Source organism: Littorina saxatilis, linkage group LG17, assembly GCF_037325665.1.
Source record: "Littorina saxatilis isolate snail1 linkage group LG17, US_GU_Lsax_2.0, whole genome shotgun sequence".
NCBI classification, from domain to species: domain Eukaryota; kingdom Metazoa; phylum Mollusca; class Gastropoda; order Littorinimorpha; family Littorinidae; genus Littorina; species Littorina saxatilis.
In genome coordinates this window covers 54,384,030-54,410,827 of record NC_090261.1, presented here as the reverse complement: position 1 = coordinate 54,410,827, position 26,798 = coordinate 54,384,030, and the positions used below count along the sequence as shown (strand labels likewise).

Below are 26,798 nucleotides of genomic sequence, written 5' to 3'. Positions count from 1 at the left end.
CGAATGATAGAAACACAGACACACTTAATAACATATCCACAAAAATTGTAACAATAAATGTAAGCTGAACAATGCCTGCAACACATTTCAGGCCTCAGAAGGAAGTAATTATGAGATTCAGACAGAGAGAGAAAGCCCAACACGAAACCAGTTGTGACATTTTTTATTTCATTATGTAATATTAAAAACACGACAACAACGTATTTCCTGTACTTAGTTTCGTGCAATTATGGATTGCAAAGTATGTCTAATTGAGTGGCATAAAGAGGCACAGTTGCATGAAAAACCAACTCGGATCTTGACTAGGATCAGGATTTTACATGGACACAACCTAGAATTTAACATCCTGGGGGGAGGGGGGTACTGCGCCTTTCACATCAAGATGTAAAGATCTATTTTAAATAATACTTATTAGAAGGGAACAAAATCAAACAAACTACAACAATCGTTCTGAGGGGAGAGAATTACCTCTTCCAAAGAAATTACCTCCCTTGCTTTTCTTGTCGTGACTTATGTAGAGTAAAGTGAATAGAAAGTGAATCAGTCAGTAACAAAAAAAAACCACAACATTTCTTAAGATCAATGAGGAGTCTTGAAGTATTTGTCAATGTTCATCTTGTATGCATAACAAACAATATATTACGGATTGATAATTAAAGAAAATCGTCTCTTCTACAGGGTTGACCCCCCTAAAAAGGACACCCACAACCATGCAAATTACTTCTGCATCTGTTGAACCAATTATTTTATATATGGTATTCATTAACTTCAGTTTATGTTCTGCCTTTCCAGTAAGTGGCAATTTTGTAAATTGAATGGTCTGACTTTTGTGCAATTTTAATTTTTTTCTCCAAATTCGGGGGTCGACTAAACAGAACGAGTTTTGACATTGAGCGGTAGCCATTTTTACCTAGTTTAAACCCTTCAGGCTTTTACCTTTTTGATTATTTTGAATGTCTGAGTATGTAAAAACATCCCCTTCAACCCCCAGGCTATCGATGACCTGAAGAAAGCATGCAGTTACAGCTAGGTTCAGGGCAATCCTCAGACACGAAAGCGTTGGTGTCATTGGTGATGCAAAAGTTAGATAATTTAACCTACAAATTTGCCACTTTGTGAACTGCACATGCATAAAATCAAGTTTAAGTATGCTGAATATGAAGTTATCCAGTCAATTGGTGTAGAAGTTATAGCATTTCTGTCAGTTAACAGTATTTAAAATCTCAAAAGTAAAATCTGACATATTCGAAAGTTTTGCATAAACACCCAGACAATTGTTATGATACTCTCCTAAGCTTCTCCAATTCTCAGCCCTGTCTTGGAAAGGAATTCGAATAAGGCAGTCAAAATAACTTAGTTTGGAGCACCCATCAATCAGAATAAGCATTAACTTTTGACACAGGAAATATCTTCTACCGAAAGCTCTCCTGGCTTTATTCTACATTTTTCCTGCATAATGGTAACAAATTTAATGATAAATCTAAACAACGAAGTGACTGTGGTAAGATGAACAAAGTTAAAAAAACAAAGGATTACTGTAAATGGTTTACGAATCGAAATCTAAACAAGTTTTAATGATAAGTAAAATGATAAAAAAATAAAATAAAAAAAAGCTAACGTCCTCGCATTTGTCCAGAATTATTCCATGTTTAACATGGGAACAGAGGGATAATTGGTCTAAAGAATTTTTAAAAAGGAGGGTTAGGGTGACCCTAACCCTCTTTGGACTATCTGTATGCAATGCCCGCTTTTGGTGAAAGACTTTTGTGGAAGCCATGGAAGAATGCATCGCTGTTGTGCTGGTTCAGCTTGAGGTCCTGTCCTAGCGAATATCCTGCACACACAAAAACACGACTTTTTAAGCCACTTATGTTGCATTCCGTGACATAGCTTTGTTAAAACCGTGTGCCTGATAATAATGACAGATTTTGTTGATATACATTTTTTTTTGAGACACCCCATATAATATTGTTTGACAATCTCTTTCGACATAGTTTACGAATCACCAATGTGTATACAAACGCAAATAACCCACAGGTCAATAAATTACTTTCCAGAGAGAGAGAGAGAGAGAGAGAGAGAGAGAGAGAGAGAGAGAGAGAGAGAGAGAGAGAGAGAGAGAGAGAGAGAGAGAGAGAGAGAGAGAGAGAGAGAGAGAGAGAGAGAGAGAGAGAGAGAGAGAGAGAGAGAGATTAAAACTAGAAAATGTGTGCTATATAAAACAAGGATAATCTCTGTCAAATCTTCGCTTGTACCTGCATGGTGTTTACTGCGCTATATACACAACCTGTTTTATTTCAATTTTTTTTTTTTTTTTTTGGGGGGGGGGGGATGTTTTGTGATGAGGGTTTTTTCAAAGCCTTTACTGCTTTAGTCATTGAATCCACCCGACTTCGATTTATTGTTCAGTGATGGGTAATTGTGTGACCAACTAAGTTAGTGATTGTTCTGGCTTCATACAATGACATTGCATTAATTTTATAAGTGTATGTGTGTGTGTTTCAGGCAAAAGCTGATATTACAGTCCTAGTTGTATGCAGTACCTCTGCTTCTTCGTTCAGGAATCAAAGTATACAATCTAAACCGATTATTTTATTCAATAATGTTCAGCTTACCATCATCCCGAAGAAGGCAGTAACGTGCCGAGATATTGATTATAGATATTAACGTACCTAACCTGGTTACTGGTGTGTTTTCTTTTTATTTCAATAATGTAAATGTGTGACAACTTGCAGGGTACTTGATGTTCAGAGCAATTTTTCTGGCAAAAGACCTTTTATGGATCAAAGAAAACTTTTGTCATGGTGCACAAGTCAATCAATTTGGTTGATAAATAATTTGTGCTGCATTTTCCCTGGTTCCAAAACGTAGTATGTATTACCACATGTCCTTACCTGTCATTGGCATCACATGATTCTCTGCAAGCAGTCTTTTGTGGAAATACGTCATTTAACACTTGCACTTATAGTAGGTGGCTGTGGAACGGTAGACATGCAACGACAACGAACAACAAAAGACAAAGTGTGGAGTACACTCATTTTTCTTAACATACGCTAAGTTTCTTTGAGAATGCTCCAAGTGAAAATCAGGGGTTCCTAGGCCTGATATCACAATTAAACAGCTTCTTCTCAGAATCAGGAGGGAAACAACTGTTATATGGCGAGATGTCGTGACAAGAACAGACAGCAGCAGCAGCAACAACAACATTGCTAAATCGTCGCTTTAACAAAATTTCATGTTTAGCATCGCAGACAAAGCACGGCTACTGATCCGACCAAAGCCACACTTCATGCACGATGGGCACATTGTTATGGCCAGCTTGTTAACGTGCGCATTGTGTATGTTTTACATAGAATTGAATGTGTTTGTCGTTGTGTCTGTCATCTATCCTAGTCGTTTGATTTAGAATAAAGCAAACTTATTACAATGACGATTTTCTTCGGTTTTTGATGAAGGATTGGCATCAAGACTTTTCCTATTTTCCAACTCTGCCACCATACACTGGCCGTTCAGGTCTGCGTGTCGACCACATGGTGTGTGATCAGATTTTTCGGACATGTTCACAATGCTTACATGACCACCAAATGGAAAATGAGTTGGTATTTGTTATGTTTTTGTGTTAGCACAATCTTCATACAAGTAAACAGAAACAGTTTTGTTGCAAACAGAGCCTTCATAAGAAAAAATGCTTCTAAGTCAAAATACATACCCCCTTTTTCGTATTGCGTAAAATATACCCATAAATTCTGGACATCATATTTTTATTTTGTTTTCACAACAATGAAACCAAACTTTGGCATATGTTTTAGCAATACATTCACAATAAAACCTATGAGTTTGAAGGCTGCATCTTGTTTTGTTTATTTTTGAGAATTTTTTTGCAAACCCATGCAAATGGCCAGTTTCTGGGGAGAGACTGGGGAGATAATGGCCAGTATAGAAAGAGTTAATAAATAAACTAATGTCAGAAGTAGGTATTTACCTTGTTTGTCTTCGCGTTCTTGATAGCCCGCTGCAGCATTTGTATCACTTCCCTTGACATTCAAAACGCCAATGTATTTCTGAAAGGAAAATAAAGATATTGACCGAAACATCACACAAGTGGTATATCATGCTAGGTTTTGTTTACAGTGCCTGTTCTACGACCACATCTGATTGTAATTTAAATAAAGAAAAACTGTATCCATTTATTACTTCTCTATTTGTGTGTGTTTGTGTGTGTGCAGGGGCGGATCACATCATTTTTAAGGGGGAGTTTCCAAATTTCTTTTAGGGACAATTTGACGACGCGAAGCGTTTAGTTGAAGACGCGAAGCGTTCAACCTCCTTGGGGGGGGGGGGGGGGGGGGGGGGGGGGGGGGGGGTCCGACAAATGTTGATAAAAACAAGGAAAATGGATCAATCTGAGCCAAGAAACATCCCCTAATACACCTTCCAAAAAAGTAAATATATTAAGAAGAAAAATTTGAATCACAACAAGGACAATTGATCGATCTGGCACAACCTGAGCAAACTAATTAGCCAACTTCTTTCCAAAATCGTCACTTAGAATACAAAGGCCGGCTCCTAAGTGGTCCGGAAACCCCGGAACCCCCCTCCGGATCCGCCCAGTGTGTGTGTGTGTGTGTGACCGATGACCGTCTCTGAAATTCTAATCGTTGCGTTTGCATGGCAATAAAGTTTTAATACTGGATATGCCCATGAAAAAATATCATTTCTTGTTCATGTCATTGTGTGTGTGTGGCCAGGACCGTGACTTCTGCTTGCCTCGACGACTTCAGAAAAGACACAAAATGCCAGCAGGCGTATGTTCTTGGAGCACTCAGTATGCCGTCATCTGCAAACAAATAAATACAAATCATTCAATTGTGTAAATAAAGAACAATCATTTTAAAGGCAGAGTAAGCCTCCCGTAAACCATCACAGATACGGTCAGGCTTTTACACACAGTACAAACACCATTTCATTTAAACACTCACCAATTGAGAACATCCTAGGTGCCCTCCGTAAAGAGCGAACAATTTTCAAAGAATTTATTTTTGCGTGGTTTATCTTACCCCTGAGCCATCGTGAACCCGTGTGATCCAGTTTTCCCTTTTCACAATGCAGTCGTCATAGTTAGTCATTTGAATGCGACTCGACGTGAGCTTATCTACAATAGCACGGTTTTTTTTTATGCACGAAACAACGGCTGTGGTTCACAAGAACTCTAGCGATGGCTTTTGACTGTTGAGAGGAACGGCGATTTGCACTGATAAACCGGCCGTCGTCTGCTACGACCCTTGCGTGACCCTGCTTCCGGGCTTTTCTTTTTTTAAACTTTCACAACTTCGAATTGTTCTGATCTTGTCTTGATGAAAAACGAATTCTTTTATGATTAAAGAATGTTTGTGTAACAAGCTGTCAATTTATTATTTAGATTTTAAAAGTTAGGTCTAGCGCAAAAACGAGGCGCCGTTGTTGTTAACGGAACAAGTCTACGAAAATAAATTCTTTGAAAATGTCTCACGCTCGACAGAAAGCAGCCAGGATGTTCCCGTTCGGTGAGCGTTCAAATGGAAGTATGCTTGTACTGTATTTAGACGCTCGGGGAGCTCTGTGATGGTTTACGGGAGGCTTACTGTGCCTTTAATATTACAACAAAAAATTCATATAACTGTAGTCTTCACCAGAGACATCCACTACACTATCTTTAAATAAAACTGCCGTAAAAAATTGAAATACTATAAAACTTACCCCCACTCAGATCTATTTGGGATTATTCAAGTTTCAACCATGAAACGATGCCGGTTTGGATCAGATCTGCTAGTTTGCCGCTGAAACTGAAATCAAAGGCGATCTTCAGAATAGAAGCTGATGTGTATACACATGACCAGGACAAGGTATTTTGTTACAGGGCATTTACGCAGACGTCGCAGTTCAAAATATCGTTTTAGATCTGATTTTGTACAGCAGCCTGTGTGATTCAGAATCGTCTGCCCTTTTTCGGTTTAACATTTTATGGACGATTCCTATGAGACTGCTCAATCATAACTGATGACAAATTCAGAAACAGATGATGGTTTCAAGTAGGCTACAGTAATGATTCGTTAAAAATGTCAAGCCACTCGTCGATCATTCACACTCAAAGAACCCAAGCCAATTCTGCTCTGGTTCCGAGCAGCTTTTTCCAACTGAGACCCTAATTGTTACGCATCTGCCGCGAAAAGATAGACCACAAACAAGCGGCACTGTACCATGCTTTCGTTTATGTTGCTAAACAGATTAAATGTGCATTGTAAATGTGCTTACAACAAAGAAATGCATCTTTACTTACCACAAAAATACTGGTACCACATTCATCGCACTTGTGTCTTCTTACCAAAACCTATCGATATGTTTGTTTACGATATATTGGTAATTACTAACCGTTAACTATTTTTCAAAAATCTGAAATGACTTTTAAGAATCATAGAAAGATTCGCTAAAACGGTTGACTTCAGAAAATAAGCAATATTTTTCTGAACCATGAAATAAAAATCGAAAACTCCGTTTGATCTTTTATTTTGGTAGATTGATGACAACAGCCGGAACTGAAAGTACCAGAACCAAAAATTAAGGGCATTAATCAGGTAAACTAAGAAGATTGTCGTTCCTGGCGCGCACTTCACATGTCCGTCAAACGTGTCCGAGTGAGAGAAAAAATTTTTTTTTTCGCAGTTCGACAGTATATGAGGCCCTTCTTCATATCAAAGTGTAAAGGTTGCTGAACGATGTTTTTCCTTTTTGCTTGTTTAGTTACACTTTAAAGGTCTTAAAAGGGGGGTTCCACTGTATTCCCTCTCTCCATAGCATCTTTCTCCACTCGTAACCAGTTGCATCCAGTTAACATCAGAACCACTCTCTTTTAAGTATTCTCCATACAGTGGGAGCCTTCGAGGCTTTTCAAAAACTTCGGAAAATATGAAATCATGACATACAAAAGAGAGGGTCATTCTAAAACGGAGGAAAATATACAGGTGTTATGAACAAACAATCTGAAAATCGTAAAAGGGATGGGGGTGTGGGGGTGTGGGGTGGAGGGTGTGTGTATGGGAGGATGGAGTGGGGGGGGGGGGTGGGGTCCTTAAAACAGAGTCGTTTACGAGAGGTTCCATGCACTGGACCTCATATCAGTATAGGTGAAAGTTTGCAGGAGAGGCAAAATGTTTGTGTTTTAATCTTAATTGATCGGGTGTCAGGTAACAGTGTGCTGATTTATGGTGTATAGGTTCAGGCGGAGTTTTTCCAACTGTGTTGCTTTTTACCTGTAAAATGTTTGAGTCGGTGCAGGTTAAAAGTGTAACTGGATGCTGTAGGAGGGGAGAAGCTTCACTATGATTTTCTTCGGTTATTCATTTTGCTTGCACGTTTTGTTTTGCTCGAGAATCCTTGTGCGTGTCCTGTCGTCTTACATGCACAAAAAAACAAAACAAAAAACAACAACATTTTTTTCAGTATTACACCGACATGAAACCATTGCAGGCCTCTCTGACACTCAGTCGTTATCGTTATTTTTAGATGCCGAACAGAGCACACTCACCTCACACACTGAATCGATGGATGCTTGAACTTTACCAGCTGCTATCGATTTAAAGTTTTTAAAAAAAATCAAATTAATCGTTTACGTTGACTTAACTTCTGTTTTTTGTATTTTATGTTTTTTATTTTTTATTTTTTTTTATTTTACTGATATTAGAATATCAGTCGGAAAGTAAACTGTTTACTCACAGATACCAATGAGAACATCGCCGTATTTTGATATACCGCTCTTGAACAGACATCGCACACTGGGAGTGAAACGATCGAAACAAAAAGGCTGAACAGTGTCTAAACACACCGGTGATGCAATCAGGACAGCATGGCACACGAATGCAACCGCAACCAAACTATAGTTACCTGCATCATTCATGCCAATCAGCTCCTGTCATATCTAAGAATAGATTCCTCCTACCTGTGTCCTTTGCCAAACGCTGTTCGTACATGTTTACCTGCCTCGTTCATTTTGAATTAACCTCCAGTCATCCCCGAGAATAACATCTCTTTGCGCATCTCTTTATACGCACGCGCTCCCAATCCACTAGTTGTGTAGTGTGTGTGTGTGTGTGTGTGTGTGTGTGTGTGTGTGTGTGTGTGTGTGTGTGTGTGCACATGTGTGTGTGTGTGTGTGTGCGTGCGAGTGTGTGTGTGTGTGTGTATGTGATTCTGTCCTTGTATGTCTGTCTGTCTGTCTGTCTGTCTGTCTGTCTGTTCACCTGTCTGTCTCTCTGTCTGTCGCTGTCTCTCCCTCTTGCTCTATCTCTCAGTCTCGACTGCGGTTACCCGCATCTTTCATTTCAATAAAAATTGAGTCATCTCTTAGAATAGCACCCTGTGTTTCTACCCTCATGCTGTCAGTCTTTGTGGAAGCATGATGTCAGCACCCAAGATACCCTGAGTGCTATTGATGATGGCCCTCTGTTTTAAGCACATTCCGTTCTGTTTGTTACCTGCTTGGAGTTTTACCTTTGGCACCGACGCTCCAAGTGTATTTCAGTGGTGGATGTGGAGTCCCGAAGGTGTGTTGTGGTAGGAAATACGGATGGATGGATAGATGAGGTGTGGCTTATACCTGGATACGATGCCGGAGGTGTGTCAATAGTGGGGACTCTGAAGTGGACCAACGATTTTCTAGTGTAGCCTGGAATATCTTTGAGTGGACTGTGGTTGACAATACGTATGGATAAATAGATTGATGCGAAGTGGCCGATATGGATACAGTTTCCGGATGTGCGAAGCAGGGACTCTAAAATACGGATATTGGCTTATCAGTATGGATACGGATTCGGGAGGTGCTTATAAGAGAGACTCTGAAGTGGACTGTCCTTGAAAATAAATAGATAGATGCGAAGTGGCTTAACTGGATACGGATTCGGGAGGTGCTTATAGGAGAGACTCTGAAGTGGACTGTCCTTGAAAATACGGATGGTAAATGGATAGACGAGGAGTGGATGATACAGGAGGCACGTTGCGGATGTGTGGATAATTCAAGTGAATACAAGCGGGCGCCTATTTGGATCCGGATTTACCCTTAATCTTTGTCTAACAGCTCACCACTCAGCAGATAACTTATATATAATTATATGGATACTGATGTGTGGATTACACCTGTGGATACCAAAACAATGCAGATTTGGATTCCGATTCGATTCAGTGTACTCTGTTAAGAAGCCTGTACACTTTATATCGCTTTAATCTTATATTTACTGGTTTTCGATAGGAGTGATTTGAGAAGATTCGGTCGTATTATCTTCGATAGATGAATGTGACAAACACTGAATCTGCGAATCCCAGTGTGCCCAATAAACTTTGGCTTCTGATACCAAATAAGCATTCAACTTTGAGATCTTAAATCACTGAAAAGCAAGTGGGCATGGATATCTGTTTTGAGATAGATGTTCACGTGGATTACCTTTGGAAAGATATCCTGATAACTTGCATGAAAACACAGCGGCTTTAGGTTTGGACGAGATTATGCTCTTTCTTGTGTTGTATGATCACAAAACGACAACATTCTTTGCTATAGTTTTTGTGAATATATATGAAAGACATAAGACATAAAATAATGTATTGTCCATAGAGTTAAAAATCGCCTTGCTTCCTAGAGAAAATTGATATTTTCATGAAGAATAAGCAACGTGGGTATTCACTGCATCTAACTCTGGATATATACAGTCATGTTAGCGGTTGGCACCGTGTGTAATAAACATTGAATGGATACTTCTGCCTTCGGGAAATGTACAAAGCAACAAACCAAGGTAAGTGTGGACCTTAAACGTCGGCCGTGTCAAGTGGAGTTTAATACCACTCTGTTAACTTGCATGCTGTAAAAAAAAACCTAAAAAAAAAACAAACCAAAAAAACCAACCTTGCATGCTGTTCTACCTCTCACGGTGAGGAGTGATGCAAACATCAAATTTCATGATTCCTGGTTTAGAATGTGATGATGGTGGTGGTGCATGGTGTTGTTGATGCTCTCCGGCTTTGTGCCATTTGCGTGTGTGTTGTCTGTCTCCTTGCTCTTAAACCAGGTGTGTTGGTGAGTGAGGTCGATCTCGTGCGACATGCAGTCCTTGGCATCCATGAAAGGCTTTGTTTTGTGAAATCGAAAACTTGCATTTGATGTAGTGCTGTCATGGTAGTAGATCTGTACACGAAAATCCAGTAAACCATGCAGCGATCGGTTAAGGGTTTACTTTGTGGAATTGTACCCCCCCTCCCCCTCCCTATTTCGTTAGCTCTCACCCCCCCCCCCTCCTCTCTATCTCTCCCCCGCTTTGTCAGTTTTTGTCTGTTTGCCGAATCCTCTCCTCCTTCTAGCCGCCACAGTCTCTCGTCCGCGATGCTGTATTCTTCTCCCTGGTGATTTGTCGTTGTCTTCCAATTTGATAGTGTGCCTGTCTTTTTTTAATGTTTTGAATTTTTCATCTATCTTTACGAGACTTTCTTTCGTTTTCTTTTCTTGGATTAATCCTGTTTTCCTCCATCATGCCCCTCTCTCCTCCTCCGCTCTCACCCCACTCCTTGACCCTTTCCTTCTCTCTCTCTCTCTCCCCCCCCCCCCCCCCGCCGTCCACGTTTTTTTTACCCCACCACGAAACCTGTTCATCCTTGACATTTTCAGGACGTCACGATTCTTTTCACTCAGCGGTGTACCCCTAACTTCACGTCACTCTGACGACAGCGTGCTGAGAGTTTCCAGCTCGTCCCTGTCTCCTTCCTCCGGCCTCTATTCAGAACGGTTCCCGAGTTCCAGACTTTTCGTGTCCGCGATAAAAGCTTCATTCGCCCTCTTGACACAACAGTTCTGTTTTTGGCAGAGAGGCTATTTTGAGGGCTTCGCACATTTATTTTATTTGAGGGGGGAGGGAGGGGAGGTGGGAGAAGAATTGGGGGGGGGGGGGGGACGGCGAAGGGGGGAGGGGGTGTATGCGTCGTTTTTTTTTTGGTACTCAGCAAGTCAGTATTGATGAAAGTATTTCAATGTAAATTTCATTTTTTTCTTTCTTTTTTCCTTCGTTTTTTCTTTCTTTTTTTCCATTTTTTTTCTATCTTTATTTTGATTTTTGTTTTAGAGCCATGATTTGTTTTCGTGTAAAGGAACAATGTTTGGAATTGCACATTTTTGCACTTTCTTATTTTTGGGGGCTGCTATGTATATTTTTTCTCGGAGTTCTCTGCATGTGGGTATCTAAATATAACCGCACTGAAGAGTAAATTTAGTTAGTTTAATTTTCGTTGTTTTCGTTGAACCAGGATTCGTACGGTTTGTAAAGAATATAATACTTTTTGGAATATGGCTAGCATAATCACTGATTATCTTTATCTTAGTTCGTTCCGCCTGTCTCTTGTTTTTCAGCATTGAGTTTGTGCATGGTCAAAACACATCACGGTGACAATTAAATATGAATAAAACGTTATCAGTTCAAAATTTGTTTTTCGTTATTACTGCAACTTTTTTCTCTTTGTTAAATTATTATCCATCTGTTTATTTGTACACACGAATAAAAAGTTACGAGCTTACCAGGATTCGAACCTGGAATCTTCTGATCCGTAGTCAGACGCGTTATCCATTGCGCCACAAGCCCTGTCGCAATGTAGGTGTGATCGCTTGTGTTATATTTCGGTACAGTCGTATAAGTCCTGGTCGAACTGTGCGAAGGCAACACAACTTACTGGTGTTGAGGCTTGTCTATAATAAGTCTTTATTCTGGCAATGATGATGTCACACTTGCTTTGGCAAACAAATGTAAAGACAGTGTGGAAGAATGTAAGTATCTGCACGTAGTTTTCTGATTGTCTGTCCGTGGCTGCGGAACAGATGATCAGCCTCTTGACCATCCTGACCGCTCAGGTCAAAATGAGTTCGGCTCATTCTCTCCCTGACAGGATGCCTTGAGTTTCCTTGTCTGGCAAGGAAACCGAATTTTGCCCATATTAGAGCTTTTTGTAATGTGTTATGGATGTAAGCAGATTCGCGATCGTCGATAATGATTTTTCATGGTGTTTTGTAATTTTTAAATTACAGAGGAATTTTTATCTTAGACAGTTTCAAGCAAGCTATTTTTCGCGGATGTATTTACTGTGCAAACAACTCTAAATATGGCATTAGTGTCACGTGATAATCAACCGTTTGGTTTCGGCCCTCGCTGGAGCAGACGATTTTTTTGACAGTGATGCATTACGGTTTCCTTCCGGCAGCAGTCCCAAAATTTCGACTTATTTTGACCTTAGAACGATGCCTTTATCATAACTGTGAAGAACAGAACGGAGATCACTGTCGAAGTCGGCCAATCTGCAATCATTTTCGTCTCGCGAACACGGCTCGTGAACAACATATGGGAGATCACTATGTATTCTTCTTTTGATAGATTCGCGTAGGACTTTCGCGTTCGGTCAGAGAGACAACTGGCGATAGCCGTGGAGCGAGGATTATCAGAATGCCTCTTGACATAATATACCGTAAGAGTTGTTTTGGAAAAAAGACTCTTTTGAGGGCGTTGCAAACTGTTATCTTATTTTAGGGGGTAAATGTATTTTTTTGGCGTAGGCTACTCTGCGAGTTTGTTTAAACCATTGCGGCGAAGACTGACAGGAAAAGGCTGGGCAGAACGTAATGTGAAGGTCAAATGGTTCGTACAGTTTTGTCGTGCGTCTTCTCTCACCGTCGGTGTCTCTTAAAGCCTGATATTAATCGAGTAAAGTCTACTTAACGATTGAATCTCGTTGCGCGAAGCTTTGGTACAGGGTTGTTAATTTTGGGAGTAAACAGGCTGTCGCGCTTGGATGTGTAGACCTAATGCTTTTAAGTAAAGTCGGTGTTTCTGCCAAAACTTTGGACCTGTTGTGTCAAAAAGTTGATCTCTTTATCGCACACATCTTTCTTTCTTTATTTGGTGTTTAACGTCGTTTTCAACTATCGCACACATGAAAAGTGTGGAATTTCGAGAGAAAAAAAAACCGAAAGGAAAAAAACACAAAAAAACCGAATACATATTAATGTCAGAGACACACATAACTTCGGAATTGTGATTACGCTAAGCTCGCGAAGACAATCTGACATGATCCTTGCACAAATGCAGGACATTTTATAGAACAGCTTGTGAATAAATCCGGTTTTGTTCCACGTGTTCACAGGCAGGGCTTGTGGCGCAATGGATAACGCGTCTGACTACGGATCAGAAGATTCCAGGTTCGAATCCTGGCGAGCTCGATATTTTGTATGTGGGCAAAAAAAAGTTAAGGGTTCCATTTTTAACCGATGACAATGATTAAAGCTTTAACCTGATTTTTAAAAAAATCGACAGCGCGCTTTGTTTAACTAATCTGAGTTTGATGATTCTAGTCATGCATGTCTGTGGGGTGGAGAGAGAGAGAGAGAGAGAGAGAGAGAGAGAGAGAGAGAGAGACAGAGACAGAGACAGAGACAGAGACAGAGACAGAGAGACAGAGACAGAGACAGGGAGAGACAGGGAGAGAGATCTCATTCCGTTCTGGAGATGGTATAATAGAAACAAATATTGACATTTCTAGAACAAGAACACATTTTCAAAGCACTCATTTTAGGTTCAGCAGATATGAATCGCATAACAGAGGCAACTGCGTCAGCAAAACAGAAGCGCTTTGGGATAAAAATGCTAGCCATGGAGCTCATGTAGCGGCATGATGAGATTACGATTTGATTAAGATTAGAGAGGCATGTTTTGACCGCTCCGATAAACACGCGCGGCTACAGCAAGCCAGCAATTCCTCAGAGAGAGAAGGGGGGTTTAAAAACTGCGGGCATGCTCTAATCTTTGGCACCAGTTGCGCCACTGGCTATCTCTTCATGCTCAGTTTCTTCATTGCCGCCAGACAGGGTCTTGTAAGCCAATGGGCGCTTGATAGAGCATGGCTGCGGATAAAACTGAACAAAGAGTCTGAATGTATGACGTAATGGAATGTGACGTCACTGCTGTAGCAAGACACTTCTCGATTGTGCTCGAAACGCTTTTAGCTTGAAATTTAGCCAATTTTATTTTTTGAAAAACAAAAATAATACATGCATGGGAAAATACAGAGCAACGGGTCTGTGAGTGCATGACGTCATACACGCAGTGAAAATACACTTTTAGTTTTACACCCAGACATTTTTTGACATTGTAGAAGCGTTTTGTTTTTAATTTAAAGGATTTTGGGGGGATATTTTTCCTGATGATGTGCCTATTTGATGCCAGACAATAATCTTTGATGCGAAAACACTGCAACTTGGACATTGGACGTTGTACAAGCTACCTGTTATTCGCCTTTTATTTTAAAAGCTGCACCTCGACTGAAGGAATATTCAATATTTCTGTTCGATACAGTGCCAATGAGGAAAGCGAAATAGGAGTTACGGGAAACTGAATCGTGCGGTTCACCTTTGAATTTTTCAACTCAGTAGAAACACTGTCACTATGCATCCATGATGCAGGATTGTAATGTCTGTTAATTTGTCTCTGTACCTGTTCTTGTGTGTGTGTGTGTGTGTGTGTGTGTGTGAGTGTGTGTGTGTGTGTGTGTGTGTGTGTGTGTGTGTGCGTGCGTGCGTGCGTGTGCGTGTGCGCGTGTGTGCTCTCTGCTGTGTGTTCCCCAACATGTCAGTCATGGTGTGTGTCTGCATGTTTTTGTGTGCGAGAGTGTTTAATGTTCAGTCGTAAGTAATAATTATTGTATATAGGTTCTCTTTTCAAAAGCGCCGGTCAAAAAAGAAAAGAAAAAAAAGGTGAAAAGAAGTAGCAAGGGAAAGACATGGCAAGCTGACTTTAAACTTCGCCTGCGGCTCACGACAAGAGCGAGAAAACAAAGACACAACTACCAGTACTCGTACCTCCAGGATTACCATCTTCACCCCCAGTGAGTCAACACTCATGTGTTTGGAGTCATCACACTCTAACCCTCAGGCCCGTGTGAGTCAAAGATTTCTTAATGAGATGCAAAACACTCGCTCTTTTTCTCAGGTTAGAGATTAACGTTTCCGCTGTGCTGTTTGGTTGGAGAGTAACTTTTGCTTCATTGTTACGAACGCAAGCGACCGCGGGCAACAGAAAACAATATCGTTCTCAGCGGCTGTTGTTTTAACCGCACTGACTTCTCGTGTGATTGAATCTCTATGACAATGGCGCTGTGAAGTGTCTGAAAAAGTCTGGAAACTTATGGGATTAAATCTTAGTGATGAGTCTGGAAAAGTCATTTGGGGATGATGGCTTTCAGTGAAACTGTGGTGTGGTAGGCCTATTGCCTGTCACGTTTTGTTTGGTTTGTTTATTTGAACTCATGTTATAGAAATACCTCCTACCTGCATGGAACAAAACAAATCAAAACTAAACGGATTACGAGCACACCTGGTTAAGTACGATTGTGAACCTGTACGTGTGTGTTTGTATGCATGCGCACCTGCCGCGCACACTTGTACCATTATATAGATCGTACGCCGGCCCGCACGTATACATACATACAATAGTACTGCAGCGGCATGCGCACATGTGGTCGTGTATACGCACGCGCGCCTGAATACAATAGAACGGGCGCACGTGCATGCTCGTTTCTTCGTTAATTCTGCGTGACAGTTCGCACACGCATTTCCCACGTGTATATCCTTTCTGTTTTTAATCTAGCATTGTGTTCTTTTTCTTGCAGTTGTCATAACTAGCTTGGCGAAAGACGAGCGGCTTACGTGTAGAGCTTCCCATCCCCTGCCATAACACCGTTTTGTTTTTCCACTTGTAATGTTCGGAGCCACTTCTAACTGTCAAAACACGTCTTTACTGGAGTTTCCAAGCTGTCACGTTTGTGAGAAAGCAGAATCTGATAAGCGGGATGTTGAAAGGATGCATTAACCGTTTTTCTGTTGAAACGGCCATTTTAGAGTTTCGACTAGTCGAATTGCTGCAATGTTTTTGTCATTAAAAACAAAGAGGCGCGGTAGCCTATTATGAAAAAAAAGTATTTTGCCAAAATATTAATCAGCTAGCTCAGCAAAAATGCGAAAGTTGACTATCCACACGTGTTTGAATACTCGTGCAAATATGGTGCACACCGTTACATTTACTGGCCCTCAAACAGACAGATAGATAAGTAAATGAATAAGTAGAAGAATAAATACATAGATCAATAAATAAATATCCATGAAACCCGACTCTAATTACTTTTGCGTACATGAATAAAAAATAAAATAAAAAAGATTTCGAGCTTGCCAGGATTCGAACCTGGAATCTTCTGATCCGTAGTCAGACGCGTTATCCATTGCGCCACAAGCCCCGTACGATACAATGAGGAACAGAACTGATTATAACTTCTGACACTGACTTTGTGCAATAGGGCCATTTTTACATTTAGTCAAGTTTTGACTAAATGTTTTAACATAGAGGGTGGAATCGAGACGAGGGTCGTGGTGTATGTGTGTGTGTCTGTCTGTCTGTCTGTCTGTCTGTCTGTCTGTCTGTCTGTCTGTCTGTCTGTCTGTGTGTGTGTGTAGAGCGATTCAGACTAAACTACTGGACCGATCTTTATGAAATTTGACATGAGAGTTCCTGGGTATGATATCCTCAGGTTTTTTTCCGTTTTTTTGATAAATGTCTTTGATGACGTCATATCCGGCTTTTCGTGAAAGTTGAGGCGGCACTGTCACGCTCTCATTTTTCAACCAAATTGGTTGAAATTTTGGTCAAGTAATCTCCGACGAAGCCCGGACTTCGGTATTGCATTTCAGCTTGGTGGCTTAAAAATTAATTAATGACTTTGGTCATTAAAAATCTGAAAATTGTAAAAAAATTATTATTTTTACAAAACGATACAAATTTACGTTCATCTTATTCTCCATCATTTTCGGATTCCAAAAACACTTAAGGCCAACAAAAAAAAATGTCTGTTTCTGGTAACATGGCTAAAAAAACAGGGTCGGTAGGTCGGGATTTTTTTATTTTTTATTTTTTTTAAATTTTTTACCCCAAATGTAGACCAATAAAACTAACTTTAAAAATCGCGCAAAGAGACTGGATTCACTATACATAGAGACAAGACACTCAACACATTTACAAATCGTCAGCGGACTTTCGTTTTCACACGTTTTTGTTGTTCATTTTCTCACCCTGTCCTTTACCACAAAAAAAAAACCAAACAATTTTTGAGTTTGGAAAAAAAAAGTTTAGGGTCGGCGCCGAAATTTAGGGTCGGTCGGGTGACCAGAAACAGACAATTTTTTTTTGGGGGCCTAAATATGTTATATTTGGATTAAAAACAAGCTCTGAAAATTAAAAATATAAAAATTATGATCAAAATTAAATTTTCGAAATCAATTTAAAAACACTTTCATCTTATTCCTTGTCGGTTCCTGATTCCAAAAACATATAGATATGATATGTTTGGATTGAAAACACGCTCAGAAAGTTAAAACGAAGAGAGGTACAGAAAAGCGTGCTATCCTTCTCAGCGCAACTACTACCCCGCTCTTCTTGTCAATTTCACTGCCTTTGCCATGAGCGGTGGACTGACGATGCTACGAGTATACGGTCTTGCTGCGTTGCATTGCGTTCAGTTTCATTCTGTGAGTTCGACAGCTACTTGACTAAACTGTTGTATTTTCGCCTTACGCGACTTGTTTGGTTCTATACATGCACACAACTTTTTATTATATGAAGTCTTATATCGCGCGCGTATCTCCAGACTCGGACTCAAGGCGCAGGGATCTATTTATGCCGGTGTAACACGAAATTTTTACTCCACGAAAAATTTACTCCGGAGTAAATATTTTGTACGAAATTCTTACTCCGAGTACACTTTTCGTACGAGAAAAGACCTCCCCAAGGCACAAAAAAATTACTCCCTCCACGAAATTTTTACTCCCCATTTTGTTTACTTCCAGTAAAAATCTCGTACGCAAAAATGGGATGCGGGCGAAGGGATAATGCCAATAGTTAAAACTTGACTAAATGTAAAAAGAGAGGTAGAAGGAAGAAAATCAGAAACAGAAAAAAACTACGAAAAAGGAAGAAAGGTAGAACGAAAGGAAGAAAGGAAAACATGACCAGAGAGAACAAAAGAGGAAGACAAAAGACAGGAAGGAATGAAGCAAAAAAAAAAAAATCTACGAAAGTTAAAAAGAAAGTAAGAATAAAGAAAGACAGAAGGAAATAAACTCACTAGAAGAAAAAAGAAAGAAAGAAAGAAAGAAAGGAAGACAAAAAGAAAGAAAGAAAGAAATAAGGAATTAACGAAAGACGGCAAAGTGGAGGAAGGAAAAAAAATAAAGAAGGAAAGAACAAAGTAGTAGAAGGAAAGAGAGAAATAAACACACACAAATTTGATTTGACAAAATGTCCCAAAAGACTGAAAAGCAAGCCAAGTCGAAACATATAATTTTTTTAAGACCTCCCATTGTCTCTCTCTACCTGTAGAGCTGAATGACAATAATTATAGCCCAGATTCCCACCCCTGCCCCTTATTGCATAACTCTGGCAGCGCTCCGGCGCCGGTGAAACACGAGAAAATTACTCCCACGAGATTTTTACTCCGGAGTAAACATTTTGTACGAAAAAGTTACTCCCTTTACGAAAAAAGCACTCCCCCCCATTGCACGAGAAAATTACTCCCCAAGACAGGTGAGTTCCGAATAAACATTTCGTTCAAAAATGTTACTCCCCTGACGAATAAATAACGAATAAATTGCTTCACCCCAACACGAGCAATTTAACTTCCCATGCCAGGTGTACGAAATTTTTACTCCCTTGTCCCCTGTTAGTCTTGGTGGTGGAAGGCGTGGAAGGAGGGTAGCGCGACATTCGTGTGCGCGAGATCACTTATTGGCATTATCCCTTCGCCCGCATCCCATTTTTGCGTACGAGATTTTTACTGGAAGTAAAAAAATCATAACTTGACAAAATGTAAAAATGGGGAGTAAAAATGTCGTGGAGGGAGTAATTTTTTCGTGCCTTGGGGAGTTCTTTTCTCGTACGAAAAGTGTACTCGGAGTAAGAATTTTGTACGAAATATTTACTCCGGAGTAAATTTTACGTGGAGTAAAAATTTCGTCTTACACCGGCACAATAAAACCCTCCTTCCCTCGCCATAAACCTCTTTCCTTCAAGCGGCTTTATTGTTTCAGGGGTAGAACCTTGGATTAGAATACCTGGACCCCCGTCTCACGCTATCATGTCTCCGGATCAGAACGAATTATCCGTTTACCTGTTCTGTGTCAGGCTGTCTTCGAAGTGTTGGGATCGTGGGTGAATAAATCAAGATGGGATTAATTTGTCGTCTACCAATTTTTACATGGCTGAGATTTGGGCTTACCAATTTGTTGAAAAGGTTTCTTGACTGTCTTCTGTGCTATCTGAGAGCCTCTTCCGGTTTCACATTTGCTTAGTTCAAGTGATTAAATTGATTTTCTTTCTGCAGTTGCTGCAATGAACCGAACAGCAGAAATTAAGAGATCTCACGAAGACATATCAGCATTTGGGATATATTTCTCGAAAGCTCTTTTACTTGCATGTGTCAGTCAATTTAGTGAGATCGACCAAAGGTGAGATTCTTGGGTTCATAATTATGTAAATCTTTGAAGATTAAATGTTTGCTGGCTACTATAGAGTAATGTATTAAGGAAAAATACGTTTTTTAAAATTCCATTTTAATACTTTCTTTTTCTCAAGGTGGATAAGTGATGATCGAGAACTAGCTCAGGTCGAATGAATACAGCCCAACCCTTCAGTACGCGTTCAGCAAAGAGACAACCCGTGACTATTAAAAGTCGATGCCGAGGGCCCTTTCAAAACTTTTCCTCGCCTTTCTTTCCGTTGTGTTTGACGCCTCCTATTGCCTAGTCAGTCCACGGAAAATGGCACCATAACCAAGGATTTATTGCTAAAGAATTTCTGTTTTCAGATTCATGTTCTGCTATGTTTGTAGTATGTCTGGTCAAAAATCGAGAAAAATATAATTATTTTTAAAAAAGTTATCAAGTGTGTTTGTCAGTGTGTATTTTGTCACAAAGCGATTCTACGTTATTTACATTGTATGAACTGTTTTGACACCACGAACATCAAATATAACATGCAAGTCACAGTTTATGATTACAATATAAAAAAATGTCTAAGATATTAAAAATCAAAAGGTCAAGGTCATTGGGTCATAAGGTCAAATTTGTTGTTTATGCGTGAAGTGAAGGCTGTGTAATCATTTTCAGCAGCATAACGAATATTTTGTTTATACACGCGCTAAACACACACACACACACACACACACACACACACACACACACACACACACACACACACACACACAGACACAGACACAGACACAGACACAGACACACACACACACATACACACACACACAGAGGGGAAATTCCAAAGTAATTGGTACACAAGGTCATATTTATTGTTTTCAACTAAAAGTAGAATACTGTACTCATTTTAAACCAAACATCATCTTTGTGAAGGTTTTGTTCTACAAAAACATAAGTATTCCTGTACAGGAGAATGTAAGCGCACTCAAGCAACATGTAAAAAGGCCACAAAGTTTGCAGTGTAAACTAAGAAAAGTAAGATGAATGATGTCAGGAAGTCGCTGGATAGTCTACCGCGTGACAAGGGGGCAGGGTATACAAAAGCAAACCATTCAAACACAAGCAATGAAACAACAAACGTAAACAAGGCAATTGATTAGATAAAGCATCACATAATCAAATAATCGACAACATTTTAAATTCAAAGCACATAACTCCAACATCATTACACAAACATTGCACAACATTCATAAACATTATTGACCAATAATGTATTCACAGCGTTAGTCATGCATTGGTCGACTGCAGACTGCAGAATTGAGCATCAAAGCAGTCATAAAACACTCAATGAATGCATTCACTGAATACAAATATCTGAACACATTCCGTAATCAGAAAAAAATCAGGAAACAACAGGAATGATAATAATTATGTCCCTTGAAAAACATCTCACAACATCAGTCACTGTCATAGAAATAAAGAAAGGCTCCAATACACATTTGTACATTTGAAAAACATCTCACACCGGTCACTGTCATAGATATAAAGAAAGTCTCCAATACATATTTGTACATTCTCCAAAGAGCAATGCTAGTTGTTCTCTTAATCATCTGTCTGTAGAAAGGCCTGCCCAACATCGATCCGTCCTGCGTACATGGTGACCGGCTTGGAAGCTCTGGTAGACATCCTTGTGAGTTTCTTTCAGCTGCAGCATGTCCTGGAGATACAGGTGGAGGGATTTGGTGTAGAGGTTGTGCCCTGCTGCTGCCACGAAAGGCATTTCATGGACAATGGACAGATGCAGGTCCCAGTTTCCTGTGCGTTCAGCTTTGAGGAACTTGCGCAGAATGTCAACCATGTCCATGTACTGAATCCACAGTGCAGCTGTGGGGTAGCACTTGAGGGTTTGCTTTTGGCGTTCTAGTTTTAGCTGAATCGATGCGATTGTCTCATCAACGCAAACTTCTCCTAGCGGGATAGCTCCACTCATCAACAAGTCCCACATGTTGGCTGCACGGGCAAGGTCCCCATCAGGCTCCTCACATGAGACAGGAGCATCTTCATTTGCTGATGGCGCGATATCATCCACTGTCCCAGCAATTTGCACATCTTCTGGTACATCTGTGCTATCAATTTCCTCAATGGAGACGTCACTTAGTGTCACATCCAGGTCTGGGAGTGGCAGAGAGATTTTGAACGTTTGTGAGGTCAGGAGTGCGTTCAGAGCCGAGTCAACCAGAAAGTGGCCTCTAACTGCTCGGGACACTGCTGTCTTGCCTTGAAGCATGTAGTTGACAGCTGTTGGTGCATATGTCAGTTCTAGCACCTCCTGCAGACCGCTGCCCTCCATCAAACGTCCAATGCAGCCCAAAAAGCTCATTTCCATGTGAAAACCTCCAAGCCTTAGAACAATGGAGGCCAAGTCAGCATCATCAGGTTTGTTGGCGACGATCTCATGGGCTTTCCAAAATAGGGGCTGGTCGAAAGTGAGCACTGGAGTCGAGCCATGTCTCTTTGCTTCCTTCGCCGTGAACAGCAGTGTAGAGTGAATGCAAGTCAGATCACCAGGGTTCATGTCGATCATTGGCAAGAAGAAAACGCTCGACTTACCAGGGTGACGGTCGTTGTGGACAGCCTGCATCGTTCCAGACCATGAAGGTCTTGCAGGCTTCAGCGGCCACACCACCTTCCACAAGACATCAAGGTGTATAGATGGGTCAACAGCTCGCAGGTTTTCTAGTTCCCTGTATGTAGTGTTCCCAAAGTGAACTGCCTTTGACTGGAAATACACGATGTCAATTGTTCCCTTTTCTTTTGAATCTTTGGAGGTGACATCCAACCTAGGAATAGGCGTTGTTCGTCGTGTTCCAGGAGTTGTGGTAGCAATCATTCCCATACCATGGAAAGAATTGTATCCATCCAAGGTACAGGAATTGTGATCCACATTGTCAGCCATGTATTGTAGAATCACATTCTTGGCACATCCTGGAATATCTGTACTTTGGGACACAGCTGCATTTGCCTCAAATCTCTGCACCTCTGTGTAGGAAGACGAGAAGCCCATCGCATTCAACACATCGATCAGATATCGGGAGCCAAAATGGTGGTGCATTTGGACTCCAAGTCCAATTTGAAGTGGGGCGATGACAACCCTAGGTCGAGCTGCCTGGACAATTGCTTGTCCCACAGATGCAATTTTATTGTCAGCATCTTTTTCGCTGAAAATCAAACGCAGGAAAAGCTGAAGGGACTGGGGAACAAAGTCCAGGTTGTACGCCCCTGAAGAAATATCCTCTGATGTTGGATATTCCTTGTTTGTCGTTGCAGAAGCAGCTTTTATTTCATTCTTTATCAGTGCTGCAGCAGCTTTCACCAGCTTCAGTTTTTCACTTTCGTCGTCATTAGTCTTCGGAGAACTGTAGAAATCATGAAGAATGGATTTAGCTGTTGTGCGGAATGTTACAACATTAGACTTGCCCAGAATGTTCGCTATGATGATTTTTTCATCAAATCTCTCCAAGAGCTTTTCCTTCATCCATTTGGTGGTGTAACCTACCCCTCCACTGAACTCTTGAATTTTCTGCACAAGCTCTCCGATGGTGATCTGTTCGTCATCGTGGTTAATGAGATATTCTGCTGTTTTCTCAAAAGCTTCAAGTTTTTCAGTGTCCGGTGGTCTACCCACACTTCGGCTTGGAGCGTTTGTCAGTGCGTATGCACCTGGCTTGTCATTATAACGTTTGGGAATTGACAGCCAAGTGCTCTGAAGTTACAGTTACAAGTTATATGGTACACAGCATCTGCTGCATGCAGGTCTCTTGCAAATTCAAGCTTTCCCTTGACGATATCTGCCCACTCATCATTTCTTTCGAAACATTTTTTCAAAATTTCAGTTTGTAAAGATAATGTTCTGACTCTGTATGCCTCATCAGGTCCACGTGTTTTGGAAAGATTTACCCGAGTCCCACAGAAAAAGCAGCAACTTGCAAAGTCAAATCTGTGTTGCTTAGATCGTGTGCTTCGCTCTCCAAGCTCAGTCTTATCGGTATCTCTGTTTTGCTGTCTTAAGTCTTTCTCGATATTATTGTCGTTGGTGTAATCCCTTCGACACTCGATATGCACCCTTTGACCAACTGTAGGCTGAACGGTTCTGTTCTGTCTTCTCTGGCTCGAATCCTTGATTCCTGTATCAACAAACAAATAACATTGCTCACTACAAACTCTTTTTTATAGACATTTCAACAGAAGCACGCAATTTGTTAACCGGCTATGACCCCACACACTTGCTTTGATAAGTCTCACTGGATGACACCCAGTAATACAACAAACTACAAATACAGCACAACATGTAAAAGAACACCAAAGGGAAAAAAAACAACAAAAGAACAAAAACAAACAAAATAAAAAAGGACATAAAACAAACAAACAAACAAACAAACGTTATAGTATACGGAACACTAAGAAACTCAAATTTATCATAAGAATTGAAACAAATCAAGAGAGAGAACATACTTGCACATCCTTTCTTTCCCAGGGTATTAAACTCGACGTCACATGGTTCGTTGCATATTGGACAGGTTTTTAATGGATCATCCATTGTGGTAGCCTTTGAAGTGCTGCAAGTAAAATAGTTTTCATGAACACAAATTTGTAATGTTCAACATTAATAACAGCACCACCATTAAATACCACAATAATATATAGTGCGTCCTGCATGTTACTTATGTAATCAGTTGATTCTAGAGGAAAACAACTAAAACACATGAAAATAGGAATTTTGACTGGAATGTTCAGCCATACAAATCCTTGCTTAAAGAGAGTTTTTCAGGCGGCAGTACAGACAGTGAAACCTTCAGTTAAAGTATTTTATGGAATAGTCAAACCAAAACTAACCTTCATTGTTTTAAAGTTGTAGATGACCACAAATAAACGTCCATGCAGCTCTGGTGTATCACAAAGACTGAAGTGAAAAACTGCTTCAAATAATCAAACTGTGAAGATTCCAGCAAGATGGTATCAAAGACAGGCTGTGCTGTCAGACCAGAGTTATGGTGAGAGCATCCGGCGAGCGCGCGGTCACGGCGATCAGATTACTGATAGCCAGCCTCCCTTACCCTCTATCCAGGAACCCCCTCATCCCCCCCTCTTCCTGCTGCAGAATGGCAGGCGAGTGATGCCATGATCTCTCTGTATCGAACTTTTAATCGATCATATCTCGGCCGTGCGATCTTCAAATGGAGTCGAATTGTGTATGCATGTTAAGTGTTCCATGCTGAGCGCAGCCATTATAAAATAAATTCTTTAGGATTTAATCCTTAGTCTCCGGCAGTATGACTGAACAACTAAGTACCCTGTGGTGAGGCCCCGATAGTCCCTCCCCGGGTACTTTGATGTGAATGCCTGGGGGGTAAGGGGGCGTGAGATAGTGGCCCGGGGTCGGGCACAACCTCCTACCGATGGGGAGGAGCAGAGAGCAGAGGAAGGGGATCGTGCTAGTTACTGAAGTTCTATCCACAGGCGGCAAAACCGTTCACCTTCATGGTTTGGCGTCATGAGTCTATCTTGTTGATCAAAGTTGCTGCCTCTTTGCCCCTCCCCTTCCCCTTCTCTCTGTGTCTCTCTCGCTCACTCTCTGTCTAAAGTTGGTCACAAGACAATAAAATACCGCTCTTTTTCTCAATTTAACGAAGACACCTTTCTACATGAACTTTGGAATTCCCCACTATCTGATACTTACAATTTTACGGATCCGGACGAAGCCCTAACACATTGGCTTAGTGCCTTCAATGACATATACGATAAACATGCTCCGTGGAGAATAAAGAGAGTTAGGCACATTGTAAAACCTAAATGGTTTGATAATGATTTACAACATGCCATTGACCATCGCGATTTTTTAAAGTCGGTTGGCAAGGAAGAGGAATACAGAGAACAGAGAAATAAGGTAAATTCACTTAAACGAACAAAAAAGATAAAATATTTTCGTGACCTAGCATCAAGTTCAAAGCAAAACTCAAAGAATATATGGAAGGCAATAAATGAACTTACGAATAAAAAGGCTGCCAGTCATCCGAGTTGTATCAAGGACATATCTCCCGATGCTTTAAACACACATTTTTCCAAAATTGCTGAAAATGTGATTAAAAATGACAAGTCCAAATTAAATGATTTGAAAGTTTTAGAAGAATTTTGCAAATCAAAACAAATTTCATGTCAAGCAAAAATTCCCCTTCTTACAGTACCTGAAGTTTTTCACGCACTTACACACCTCAAGCAAACAGGCACCCGGGTGCTCGATGGGCTTGATGGTAGGATTCTTAAATTGTCAGCCCCCGTAATTTCTGAAACACTTACCTACATTTACAATCTCTGTTTAGACAAAAAATATTTTCCAGTCGCCCTGAAACAGGCTAAAGTCATTCCTCTGTTTAAATCAGGTGACAAAAGAGACCCCTCAAATTATAGGCCAATTTCCATTTTGTCTGTGTTATCAAAACCACTGGAAAAGCATATCAACAAACACATCCTAACACATTTCAACCAAAACAACTTATTCCATCCTAAACAATCAGGATTTAGAGCTAAGCATTCCTGCCACACTGCCTTAATCTCTCTTGTTGATCAGTGGTTGGACAAAATAAACGATAATGAATTCTGTGGTGCCATTTTCGTAGACTTTGCAAAAGCCTTTGACGTAATTGATCACACATTATTGCTTAGAAAATTCGGTTTGTATGGCGTCGGATATGATACTATCAATCTTGTTAGTTCATTCCTCTCTGACAGACAACAGACAGTTCTTACAAACACTAGAGCATCGAGCTTGCAAGCTGTAGATTACGGTGTACCACAAGGATCGGTATTAGGACCTCTGCTCTTCTCAATATATGTTAATGACCTCCCCCTTTATATTCAACATTTATGTGAACTTTTTGCAGATGATACCACAATTCACTCCAGTAACAAAAATTTAACTCGCTTATCAGAATCCCTCCAAGGAAGTCTAAACCAGCTGACAGAATGGACTGACCTAAATCACATGTCTCTTAACCCAAAGAAAACCAAATATATGATAATTACAACTAGACAAAAACGACAGAATTTTACCTCAACTGGTCCCGATTTAATGATTGACGGCAATATAGTGGAAAAAGTCGACCATCACAAAGTTCTAGGTGTCCACATCGATAACAACCTGTCTTGGTCAACTCACATTGAACAA

At 40.5% G+C, this 26,798-nt stretch overlaps 1 long non-coding RNA gene and 3 other non-coding genes across 4 annotated transcripts; 1 reads left to right on the top strand and 3 right to left on the bottom strand.

Moving 5' to 3' along the window:
- Nucleotides 1-344: 344 nt before the first annotated feature.
- LOC138953989 (uncharacterized) lies at nt 345-4,101 on the bottom strand. Its single transcript, XR_011451660.1, has 2 exons — nt 3,983-4,101; nt 345-1,834 (listed from the first exon to the last, which is right to left on the bottom strand). It is a non-coding gene; the product is annotated as an uncharacterized lncRNA (long non-coding RNA).
- A 7,471-nt stretch (nt 4,102-11,572) lies between these two features.
- On the bottom strand, nt 11,573-11,645 carry Trnar-acg (transfer RNA arginine (anticodon ACG)). Its single transcript has one exon. It is a non-coding gene; the product is annotated as a tRNA-Arg (tRNA).
- A 1,552-nt stretch (nt 11,646-13,197) lies between these two features.
- On the top strand, nt 13,198-13,270 carry Trnar-acg (transfer RNA arginine (anticodon ACG)). The gene has a single exon. It is a non-coding gene; the product is annotated as a tRNA-Arg (tRNA).
- Nucleotides 13,271-16,262: 2,992 nt separating this feature from the next.
- Trnar-acg (transfer RNA arginine (anticodon ACG)) lies at nt 16,263-16,335 on the bottom strand. The gene has a single exon. It is a non-coding gene; the product is annotated as a tRNA-Arg (tRNA).
- Nucleotides 16,336-26,798: the final 10,463 nt, after the last annotated feature.